The 13,058-nt window shown below is 40.7% G+C and overlaps 1 protein-coding gene across 2 annotated transcripts in view; it reads right to left on the minus strand.

Moving 5' to 3' along the window:
• Positions 1-11,184, minus strand: part of FHIT (fragile histidine triad diadenosine triphosphatase) — a 1,432,969-nt gene extending 1,421,785 nt beyond the window's left edge. For both annotated transcript variants that reach the window (XM_047778411.1, XM_047778405.1), the window contains exon 1: positions 11,014-11,184. The gene's annotated coding sequence lies outside the window, so the exon portion shown is untranslated. The remainder of the gene's footprint in view (positions 1-11,013) is intronic.
• Between the last annotated feature and the right edge of the window lie 1,874 nt (positions 11,185-13,058).

The following is a 13,058-nucleotide window of genomic DNA, read 5'->3' on the forward strand; positions in this document are numbered from 1 at the left end:
CCAGCATTGCTGTGGCTCTGGTGTAGGCCAGCGGCTACAGCTCCTATTGGACCCCTAGCCTGGGAACCTCCAAATGCTGCTGGTGAGGCCCCAAAAAGACAGTAAAAATAAAAATGTAATAACAATAATAAAAATAGTAGCTAACCTAATTGAGAAATTACATATGAGAGTTGTGCTAATTACATTGTCCCACTTAGTTCATACCTACCTATACTGTAGATACTTATTATATCCATTTTATAGAGGAAAATAAAACTCTGCAAAGGAAAACAACTTGCCAAAGATCAACCCAGCCTGTAACAGAATTATATATGTATTTGTGGACTCTAAACAACACTACTCATCACATTAAAACAGAACAGCAACATAGTGGAAGCTATAAAGAACTAGAACCTTGCCATTCCTGGTCTGACCTATGGACCACATCTGCATCACCTGAGAACTAGAGAGAAATGCAGATGCTTCTGGTCAAACTACCCTTGCATATAATTCCAGCCAGGCCCTTACCCATACAAATTGGATGCAGCAGTTTCATCTGCACTATGAAGCTAAACACAGCTAATTCCTCTGGGCCAGGGAAACCTTGGTCTGTTGCCTGGTGGAAGCTTAACAGACAAGAGGAAGCAGTAGCTTAGAGGATGCTTTCTGCTCTGCACAGAGGGGCCAAGAAAGGGCCTCAGCTGCAGGTTTATCTGTTACTGGCTGCTGCAGCTTCCAGGCCCTGCCTTTACTTGCTCAGGGGGCAGAACCCAGCAATTTGGATTTCAAACTTCAGTGGCCACCTGTTGTTTTTGTATCTCTAGTATTGCTTCCCCTCTTCTGAAGGTATCAGCACCTCCTATTAATAAGGCCTCTCTGAGTGTAGAGCCATGCAAGCTGTGTCCAACACAGCTCCAGAAGGCACCATTCACATATATATTTATGAAACAAAAACCAAAAAAACCCTTCCCTCTGCCCTGCCCCCTCTGCACTCAACCTTCTTCTTGTTGTTATACCTTTTCTAAACCCTCTGCATTTGTTTCTCCCTCCCTCCCTCTCCCCACCCCTCCTTGCTCACTCACTATTCCCTAGCCTCCTGCATATCACCACCTCTTCCTCTACTGCACTCATTCCCAGGAGAGGCTGGATGAGACTGCCAGTGCTTCACAGTTGAAAGAAACAACCTTATTCCAGCAGGTCCCAGCCACTTCTTCTGCCTATCTCAGGGCTCCAAGCACATACACAAAGTCCAGCTTCGAGGCATCACTCAACCATCTCCTGGAATGACCAAGCAGGTACTATATTGCAGTTAATGTGGAGACTTAAGACAGAAGTGTTTTGTTTTTTCTCTTTTTCAGAACTGAAGACATGTGAAGGAGACTTCAAGTCTTACAGAAAATAAAAACTTTGTTCTTATCCCATACCACAAATTTCAGTCATTAAATGACGACAGACCATATTCTCCTCCAGCTTGTGCCCAACTAAAATATGCAAGCATTAAATCTCATGAGGAAGCACTGATACTTCCACATTATCTCTAATGGGTTTTAGCTCCAATAGCTATGAGCCTGAGAAACTGAAAAATATACTTGAATTTTAATGGAAACCTGGTTGTTAATAAAAAGAGGTAAATCCATAATGAGGAACACTAATAAACACAGAAAAAGACTTGAAAAGAGTCTTAAGTTCCAGAATACTGTCAACAAGCACCTGTTCTGAACCTCTTAACCAGTTTATCAATTTTCTCTTTTATTCCTACTTATTTATCATTACAAGAAAACCTTGGCATGCATGCAAATACCCCCAAACATGTAATTTTTAAACTGTATTAAACCCTCTAGCAAAAACACTTTTACTACTCTTTTTCTCTCTACTGAATCAACATGGTAGAAAAATAAAACTATCACATTGTGAAATGACCTCCTAATGAGCAGAGATGCTCAGGAAATACAAAGAAAAAAAAAAGGAAATTATGGTATAGGGTAATATAAATTCAAGCCAAGAATTCTCCTGGAAACTATATATAAAGTTCTAAGTAAAAATATTCATGGATGTTGCCAAAGACGGCAGAGTAGGAAGACCCTGAGCTCACCTCCTCCTACAGGTACACCAAAATTACAACAACAATCTATAAGAACAACCTGAAGAGAACAGAAAAGATTTCCTACAACTAAAGATATAAAGAAGGAGTGACAACAAGATGGGGAAGAGGGGTGGAGACGCAGTCTAGTTCAGACCCACACTCCCAGGTAGGAGACCCACAAATGGGAGGATAATCACAATGGTAGATGTTCTCCTCAAGGAGTGAGGGGTTCAAGGCCCACATGAGGGTCCCAAGACTGGGATGCTACACCAAGAAGACAAGCTCCCAGAATTCCCAGCTTTCACAGCCAGCAGGGCTTCCACATGGGAGAGATCGAGGGCTCTGGGAAATAAAGATTCTCCTCTTAAAGAGTGCATGCAAAATCTCTCACACTCTCCCAATGCAGAGGCAGTCATGTGAAAGAAGCCTGGATTAGAACCACTTCCTGATCTCAGAGAGCCTCCTGGAGAGACAGGAGCCAACTGGGATACCCCATGGGGACATAGAAGCTGGTGGCAGCCACCTGGGAGGGCTCATTCTACCACAAGAAGCCAGTGCTAACAAGCTCCGCTCCATTCTGGAGTCCTCCTAGCCTATTACCCAGGGTGTTGTCTACCCCACAGTGGGCTAGCACTAGCTTCAAATACCTCCAGACCCCAAGTCAACTGCTCAGGAAATTGGCCCTGACCATTACTGGGCCAACACTAGTCCTGAGATGTCCTGAGGCTATCCAGCTGGCTGCGACAAGACCCAGACCCACCCACCAGGACAGCAGCCACCTCACAAAACAGGTCCTGCCTCCTGACCAGATTGGCAGCCAGTCCTACCCACCAAGTATGTCCACAATAGCTAGCCCCATCACAACATAAGGGACACACAGCCCATATTGGAGACACTCCTAAACACACAGCTCTCCAAGAGAAGTGTGCTGCTAGGCACAATAGGACATCTATAAGGCCATTTCTCCAAAACGAGGAAATGCAACTGACGTATTTAATACATAAAATAAACACAGAAGCAAAATGAGGAGAAAGAGGAATATGCTCTAAACAAAGGAACAAGACAAAACACCAGAAAAATAAATAAATGAAGAAGAGATAATCAGTCTAACCAGTGAAAAGTTTAAGATAATCATCATGAAGATGCTCACTGAAATCACGAGAAGAATGGATGAACAGAGTGAGAAGTTTAACAAAGAGCTAGAAAACACAAAGAATACAGTAGCGAATTAAAAACACACTGGAAAGAATGTACTGTAAGTTAGATAATACAAAGAAACAGATCAGTGAGCTGGAAGACCATCCAACCTGAACAGATAAAGAGAAAAAATAAGTTAAAAGACTTCTGAGACAACATCAACATTCACATTATAGGGATCCCAAATAGACATCCAGGTCCAGGAGACGCAGAGATTACCAAACAAGATAAACCTACAAAGGTCCACATCAAGATACATTATAATAGAAACGGCAAATATTAAAGATAAGGAGAGAATCTTAAAAGCAAAAAGAGAGAAAAGTAACTGGTTACAAACAAAGGAATGCCCATAAGACTATAAGCTAACTTTTTGCAAAAATTTGGCAGGCCATAAGGGAGTGACACTATATATAAAAAGTAATGAAAGGAATAAACCTATGACCAAGAATAGTCTACCCAGCAAGGCTACCATTCAGATTTGAAATAAATATAAAGAGTTTTACAGTCAAACAAACAACTCAATCAAAAAATGTCTTAAATAGGCATTTCTCCAAAGAAGGCAGAGAGATGGCCAAAAAGCATATGAAAATATGTTTAACATTGCTAATTATCAGAGAAATTCAAATCAAAACTAAAATGAAATATCACCTCACACTAGTCAGAATAGCCATCATCAAAAAGTCTACAAGTGGAGTTCCCACCATGACACAGTGGGTTAAGAATCTGAATGCAGCTCAGGTTGCTGCAGAGGCACGGGTTCAATCTCTGGCCTGGTGAAGTGGGTTAAAGGGATACAGCATTGCTATAGCTGCAGCACAGGTCACAGCTGCAGCTCAGATTCAGTCCCTGGCCAGGGAATTCCCATATGCTGTGGGTGCGGCCATATATAAAAAAAAAGTAAAAAATTCCAGAGGAGGTTGTGGAGAAAAGGAACCCTCCTATACTGTTGGTAGGAATGTAAACAGGTGCAGCCACTACAGAGACTTAAAAAATTAAAAACATAGATACCACAGGAATGCATATATATGCATGACTGGGTCAATTTGCTGTACAGCAGAAATTGGCACAACATTGTAAATCAACTACACTTTTTTTAAAAAAAAAGCAAATATAAAAATAGAGTTACCATATTATCCAGAAATCCCACTCCTAGGCAGATAACAGGAAAAGACCAAAACTCTAATTTTAAAAGATACGTGCACCCCTATATTCACAGCAGTACTATTCACAATAGCTAAGACACAGATGCAGCCTAAGTGTCTGTCGAGAAATGACTGGATAAAGAAGATGTGGTACACACACACACACACACACACACACACACACACAGGAATATTACCCAGCCATAAAAAAGAATGAAATATGACCATTTGCAGGAACATGGGTATATGTAAGATTACCACACTAAGGCAAGTAAGTCAGATAGAGAAAGACAAATATCTTATGATATCACTTACATGTGGAATCTTAAAATAATGATACAAATGAACTTATTTACAGAACAGAAACAGACTCACAGACATAGAAAATAAATTTATGATTGCCAAAGGGAAAGGGGGAGGGGAAGGGATAAATTAAAAGTTTGGGATTCACAGATGCACACCGCTATATATAAGACAGATAAACAACAAGGACCTACTATACAGCACATGGAACTATATTCGGTATCTTATAATAACCTACAATGGAAAAGAATCTGAAAAAAAAATATCGATATCTACAGCTGAATCACTTTGCTATACACCTTAAACTAACAAAACATTGTAAATCAACTACACTTTAATATAAAGAAAGATACTAGGAGTTCCCACTGTGCCATAGTGGGTTGTCTCTGAGGTGTTCAGTGTAGGATCAATCCCAGGCCCAGCTCTGTGCATGAAGGATCTGGCATTGCCACAGCTATGTCATAGACAGCAACTGCACCTTGGATTTGATCCCTGGCCCAGGAACTTCCATATGCCTCAAGTGCAGGCAAAAAATTAAAAATTTTTTTAAAAAGATACTAGTGAGCTAATTTCCCTGCTATAGCAATAATTACCCAAGGTTAGCACCTCTATTTTAAGCACCTAACACAAGGTGTTACAAATAATAGGTACTCAAAAAACAGTTATGATTGAATCATTTTTAGAAGAGTTTTATGGACAGCAAAAACTAAAAAAGAAAACCACCCCTAAACCAGCTTTATAAGAAATGTTAAAAGAATTTCTCTAAGTGGAAAAGAAAAGACTACAACTAGAAATTTGAAAATTATGAAAGGTAAAATATCATTGATTAAGTTACACATACAGTAAAGATAGCAGATTAACCACTTAGAAAGCTAGTATGAAGGTTAAAAGACAAATTAGTTAAATCACCTTTTTCTGCAATTAAAGGATACACCAAAAAAATTATGATGTCAAAACATTAAATGTGAGGGGAAGGGAATAAAAATGCAAGATTTTTAGAATGCATATGAACTTAAGAGGTCATAAACTTTTAAAATTTCATATTTATGTTGTTGTATATGAACCTCATGGTAACCACAAACCAAAGCCAAAAAAAGAGAAAAGAATCCAAACAAAACACTGAAGATAGTAATCAAATAACAAAAGAAAAGAGCAAAAGAAGAAAGAAGCAACAAAAAAATTACAAAAACAACCAGAAAATAATTAACAACATGGCAATAAGCACATATTTATCAATAATTAAATGTAAATGGACTAAATGCTTCAATCAAAAGACAGAGTGGCTGAAGGGTTTTTAAAAGAAGAGCCCTATATAAGATGCCTACAAGAGATTCTCTCCAGATCTAAAGACACACACAGAAAGCTCAGGGATTAAAGAAACATAGGCCTATCTGGTTTTCCCACATCAAATATTATCTCTCACAAATTCATCCTCCATACTGCATCCAAACTCTTTAAAAACAAATCCAGGAGTTCCCGTCGTGGCTCAGAGGTTAACAAACCTGATTAGCATCCATGAGGATGCAGATTCTATCCCTGACCTTGATCAGTGGGTCAAGAATCTGGCGTTGCCCTGAGCTCTGGTGTAGGTTGCAGATGCGGCTCCGACCTAGCGTTGCTGTGGCTGTGGCAGAGGCTGGCAGCTACAGCTCCGATTCAACTCCTAGCCTGGGAAACACCATGTGCCGTGGGTGCGGTCCTAAAAAGACAAAAGACAAAAATAAATAAATAAATAAATAAATAAATAATCCAATATTTTTATTTCCTTACTTAAGACTTTGAAATGGTTTCCCAAATACCCTTGGAATAAAGTCCAAAATTATTTTACAATACAGGTAATTAGACTCTGCCTAATATCACTCATGCCTGCCTCTGCAGCCTAATCTCTCCTCCTTCCCCATTCAGTGATCTGTGTACTCTCAAGCACAAAGAACTTCTTTCTACTCATCAAATCCCAATCACACTCTACTTTCCTACTTTCTTTCAAGTTCTTCCCTGCTTAGAATATTCCCTCCCCACCCCCACCCCACCATGACCACCTCCAGGTCAGCAAAATTCACAGCTGTGTCTCCAGTGTGTAATAGTGCAGTGCACCTGGCACAGAGCTAGGAGCAGAATAAATGTGTTCAATAAATACACGTTTACAACAACTCGATTGAGGGACTCAACTGTTTCCTTCATTCAGCTGTTCTTTGCTCTTACTAAGATCCTAATTTTGTTTCTCCTTCCCCATCCCCTGTGTCATCGCTTTTCTGTAACTCATCTATCAGTAACCTTATGGCTATTGAAGTTGCCAGCTTTAGAAAGAAGCACTGCCATGTCCACATGGCCACTGCCCTGGGATTCCTCACCAGCTGGATGACAACTGTTTATCTTCAACCCTGAGGCTCCTGGGATAGGCCCAGTCCTTTCTAGAAGTGGACAGAAGGCCCCACTGACAGAATTCAGCTGCTTTTCAACCCAAGATTTAATATATAGATGAAACCATAGATCAGGGACCTCTCAGCAGGCAATGCAGAGCCAAAAGCTTCACTATCACTCTGCCAACACAAGAGAGTTTCACTAGGCTGACAAGATGGATTTTTCAAGAGTGGCAGTTAACTTCAGATTTTATAGGTGATTGCCTCTAACAAAACAAATGATAACATTTTATAAAATAGATATCTGCCTCAAGGTTAAATCTTGAATAAATATATTTTCATATATAAATTTACATTAATAATGACAAAAAAAGAGCTACTATTCATCTATTGAATGCAAGCTATTGAGTGAAGCTTTATGCTCAAAGCTTTAAACACATTATCTTATTTAATCTTTACCATCACTTTATGAGGTAGAAATGCTTATTATTTCTGTTTTAGAGAAGAGGAAACCAAGGGCTTCATAATCTGCCTAAGAGGCAGGGCTGGTATTTGATTCATAGGCATCCAGACTACCACTCTTATGTTTTGCTATTTGGATCACTTTTTCATCTTAGAAGTCACAAATCTGGACATTCCCAAAGAAACAGCCCTACAGAGGATGACCTCAAAGGCTAAGATTCTTCTCTGCAATGTACACATTGAAAGCAACCTGCTACAACTTGTATTTCAAAGCCACATTTCTACATTAAAAGAGAAAACTGAAATTCAGGGCATGAAATGTGGGCACAGAGCTCAAAGGTGCTTATAATTGCAATTCCACAAAAAATTTTTCATTGTCTACTAGTGGTTGGGCACTCTGCCGGAAGCTGGCTGATCAGACTGTCATTTGTGAGAGCGCTAGGGGGATAGGGGGTGACAGGGAGAACTTCTCCCATAGTGACTGTCTCAGGAACGTTTAGCTAGTAATTTGCAAAACTGTTACCTTATTATCTAATTATGGAGAAATTGTCTTTCACACACAAGAGGTGAGAGTTATCTGTTTCATTATCTGTGAATACATAATTGAAAGGGCCAATATATCTTCTAAAATAAAAGTTGTATATAATTCAAAAAACTCATGTGTTCATTTATTATACCCTATTTTAGGTTATATTTCAATGTATGTGAATGCAAACACAGTATTATATTTTGTTTCCAAGTGTTTGAAAGGACAGAAGAGAAAAGGGTATTGGTAGTCAAACAAGACTAATTCCCAAAATACAAAAGGAGCATAGTGAAGCTGCATGTACATAAAAGAAAAGATAAGGACACAGAAACATATCCTAACACATTACACCAAACATTTAGAGGAATAAGGTGAGGACAAGGATACTAAATAAAGGAAAGCATGAGCCTAAAAGGTCATATATAGGAATGAGGCCTTGGGAAACCTGTCTCCTTGCTGAAACATAATGCTTCTGACCCAAGAGCATGAGATGAAGACTGTAGAACATGTTGTACCTCACTCCTCTCCTTTTTAAAATGAAAAAGTTAGATTAGATGATTTACAAGATCCTTCTAGCCCTAAACCCTTAGCTACTTTTCATTCATGAGGCCCTGTACCTAAAGAAAAATGAGCAAAGATGCTTAAAAAAATCTGTTGAATAAAGGAAACATTACAACATTACCAAAAATAAGAAGAAACTTTATAACAATTGGTCCTGGTCTGTGGCCTAGAAAGAATAAATTAGGAGAGAAAGCATTGTATAAACCGCGTCACATCTGGCATTTCTGCTGGCAGACTACTGGTAGAATGAAAATAACCCTGAACTTGGAAACAAGACGTTTGGGTCTAGTCTCACCTCTGACACAAACCAACTGTGTGACTTTGGGCAAACTGCTTTACCACCTGGGCCAGTTTCCTCATCTCTAAAATAAAGTATTATAAAGCTATATATAGCTAACATTTGTGGAACCTTTACTATATGCCAGGAACTGTTCCAAGATCTTTGCCTTAGATTTAAATGATCTCAAAGGTTTTTGCAGCGCTAACATTTAGTGTCTAACTACAGAGGCAACATGGTATAATGGAAAAATTCCAAATTCCGCATTCAGAAAGGGTGGGCTCCCTCTCACTCTGTAAGGTAGTCTTTTTCTAAAGAATGACTGTCAAGCAGACTGGGTTACAATCTCTCTCTAGCTAAGTTAATTTGGACAAGCTGCTTACTTTTTTGGCCAGGCCTACATCATGGGGAAGTTTCAGGGGCAGGGATGGAACCTGTGCCAGAGCCACAGCAGTGACAAGGAGTTATTTTAATCCCTGCACCACAAACACATTGCTTAACTTTCCTAGCTTTCTATTATGGAAAATGCATATGAAAATGGCTATTTCCCTCATATAGCTCTTTAAAGGATTAAACTATAATAATTAAATATAACACCTATTTATTTATAAAGTACAGATTACAGTTTATTACTATGTGTATGACCATATGTTGTCTTCTCAAGTTTTTTCCCCTACAAATGGGAGATACAGTATTTTATTAACAGAGATAGTGTAAGCAGGCTCTGTCAACTGTCCAGTGGCAGCAGTGTTGAACACATGCATAATCCCTAACATACTTAAAAACATATGCAATAATCCTCTACATAGTATTTGGAAGAGAGTATACAATAAACGACAACAATAACCAAAATATACTTTCACTAAACACCTCTCTTTAGGTGGACGCAGGCAGCCAAGAAGGCAGGGCCACATGGAAGTTGTAGTTCCAAGCCTAGGGTGTGCTCCACAGAACGACTGGAAGTGAGACTTCACCTCCCAGGAGACACCTCGCCAAGAAAAGTGGCACGCTGGGAGATGGAGTTCTAGTCCTCCGGAAACAAGAGGCCTGGACTCCAAGACCCAGCAGCCTCCACTGCCCCCGCCGCCGGTGGTAAAATGGAGCCAGGAAGTGACCAGTTCAGGTAGACCAGCTTCACAGGTGCGAGTCCAGGCCATTCTCGGTAGTCCCGGTCCCAGCACAGGTCACAGCCTTTCTGAAACGACTACTGGCCGTATTTAGTGCTGAAGCCCAACACATTTCTGAGAGACTCATAATAATAAAGCAGTAAATTTGCAAGTGACAAACTTTCACAAGCAAGATTGCATTTAGATTTCAGCTCCTGGCGGCATCCTTGTGCACTCGGGCAGGGAGCGTTAACCCCTTTTTTTTTTTTTTTTCCTAGATAAGCACTGTGAGTGTCTGGTCATACAGCAGAGGCAGAATTTTATCCTAGAGAGAAAGCCGCAGATAAGCTCCAGTTCCACTAACTGGCCTTTTTGCCCCCACATGAACATACCTTAAAAAAAAAAAAAAAAAAACACGTTTTCATAAAAACATCAGTAAGCCATAAAATAGACGTAAGAAAGTCCAAAAGAATGCTTATTTCTCTTACCATAATTTGTGTCTTTTTAAATAACAAATTAAAATTCTCTTCCAAAATACTGCCTTCTCTGTGCTCTGCTTGAGTCCTCTCCTGGACACGTGTTCAAACCCTCCCCATTTCCCATGGGGAACCCAGAGCTACGTGTTTAACGCAGATCTCTATCTGTTGGGGCAGAGTTCTGGTACTTGACAATGAAAGTGAAAACCATTTAAAATGGTCAGTGCCAACTACACCATCAGCTGGGAGCCGGGACGTCCCAAGAACCAATGGTGTGGCCCCATGCCTCAGTTTACCTACTTATAACATGCAGCGGAGGAGGGGCGATTAGGGTTAGGACCAGTGCTCAGGAACTGGCAGTGAAAAGGTTTGGCTGAGGTGGGCGGGTCCTCGAGACAGAACCCCACCACTTCCCAACAAGCTGCGTGTACCCAGTCAGTTCCCGCCCCAGTGGGCCGCGGGAGTAATGACCCGTCGCGCTTGGAAACACAAACCCACGCCACAGAAACGTTGTTCGACTTGGGCTTCCCCCCGCCCCTACCTTCCGAGATGTTTGCGGCTGGGAAGTGAAAGGTGGAGGGAGGGAGCGCGGGGCAGGAACAGCTCCTGGGCGTGTGCCCACGGGGGTGGCTGCCTGAGGGGCTCGGGAGCAGAGGGCAAAAAGTCCTGACGCGGGACAGAGCGCAGCAAGGACTACAATTCCCAGGCGGCCCCGCGGCAGGGACGGGATTCAAGATGGCCACTCCTATCGAGACGGGTAGGAGGGCCAATGGCGCAGAGCGCGCGCCTACACCGGGCCAATCAGAAGCTAGAGTGGCAAAACCTCTGTTTAGGGATGGAAAACACTGACTCAGGAGAGAGGCTGAGGAGAGAATTCCTTCGGAAAGGGATTTCGTCATAATTCACACAATCTGTTTTTTACCACATGTAAAAAGTAACATGATTGCTGCATTTTTGCTTCCTTCCTTCCTCCCAGCTTACTCCTCCTCACTATTCCTGTCTGGGTTTCCTTTCACTTCCTCTCCTCACTCTGGATGGTTCTTGATTCCTAAAGCCTTTCATATGTTTCTCTCTGAAAGCTCATCCAGCTCATGACTACATTGGGCCTTCCCTGGCATCCTACCTAAAATTGTACCACAAGCTCCCCCGTCCCTTCCCTTCTCCCTTTTTTTGTGCTATTTTTCTCTTTCACACCTGTGCCCTAGAATAAAAGATCTATGTCAGATATGGGGATTTTTTTCTGGTCACTGCAATATTTCTAGCACCTGGAAGTATAAATAATATATATAATATGTATAATATACATTTATATATGTATATATTACTCTCTGTGTGTATATATAGATATACAGATATATATATAGATACATAGAAATATATATTTTTTAAAGCCCACACCGGCAGCATATGCAAGTTCTCCCGCCAAGGATGGAATCCAAGCAAAGCAGGATACTTTAACCCACACTGCTGGGTGGGAATCCAACCCGCACCTCCACAGAAATCTGAGCCACTGCAGTTGGACTCTTAACCCACTGTGCCAGTGGCAGGAACTCCAAAAACTTATATTATATATATATTTATATATACACACACACACACACCCATACCATATATTTTTATATATACTGTATGTATATGTATGTGTATGTATTGGGCACTCCATAAGTATATTTTGAGTAATCGAATCAATTATTCTGTTTTCCCCCTTTCTTTGATGCAAATCAATTAAACCCATCTCTGCCCTTGCGCTTGCTCCCTTTTTAAATTCAAAATTATTCTCTCAATATATTCTGTGCCCAGTGCCATGTAGGTGCTAGATAAATCATTGAATCATTCTCAGTTTCCAATTTTAAGATGCTCCTGATCTAGCGGAGAATGAGAAGCAAACAATTTTGCAATAAATGCAACTGAATATTGCATAACAGTTAAATAATTTTTGAAAGACATACAACTCATAAATAGCTTCAGACTGTTGTTACTGCACAGTGCTGCTTCTCTCCACCACCCCAGCCTTTTCTTTTTGCCACACCCACCACATGTGGAAGTTCTTAGGCCAAGGATTGAATCCCAGCTGGAGCTGTGACCCAAGCCGCTGTGCTGACAACACCAGGTCCTTAACCCACTGTGCCACAAGAGAACTCCACAATGCTGCTTCTTATAGCAACCTCCCTTCTTCAAGATTACCTCTTTCTCTTTTATTTCCTTTCCTCCCAATCCCAGTGCCAAGAAAAAAGATTTATTTATTTACTTGTCTTTTACATTTAAAAGGGAGAAACAAAAAGTGATTTCACTTGGACTAACACTTACCTATGTCCCTCCTTTCCCTGATACCATTTCCTTTTCTTTTTTTCCTTCTCTTTTATCTTTGGCCTGCTTCATTACATGCAGGTGATAACTCTAAGTCTTAGATCTCTCATCCTTTCTGATGTTTGAACCCCACAGAGAGTAGCAAGGTGTCCTACAAAATGTCCTGGTGTGAAAGACTGATGTCTTAGGAAGCTTGACTCAGAGAATGTCAAAGTGGATTATGGTCAGTTTACAGATCATCACACAGACACCATGCCACATAAAATAATAGAGAATTGT

This window comes from Phacochoerus africanus, chromosome 1 (genome assembly GCF_016906955.1).
Source record: "Phacochoerus africanus isolate WHEZ1 chromosome 1, ROS_Pafr_v1, whole genome shotgun sequence".
Taxonomy (NCBI): domain Eukaryota; kingdom Metazoa; phylum Chordata; class Mammalia; order Artiodactyla; family Suidae; genus Phacochoerus; species Phacochoerus africanus.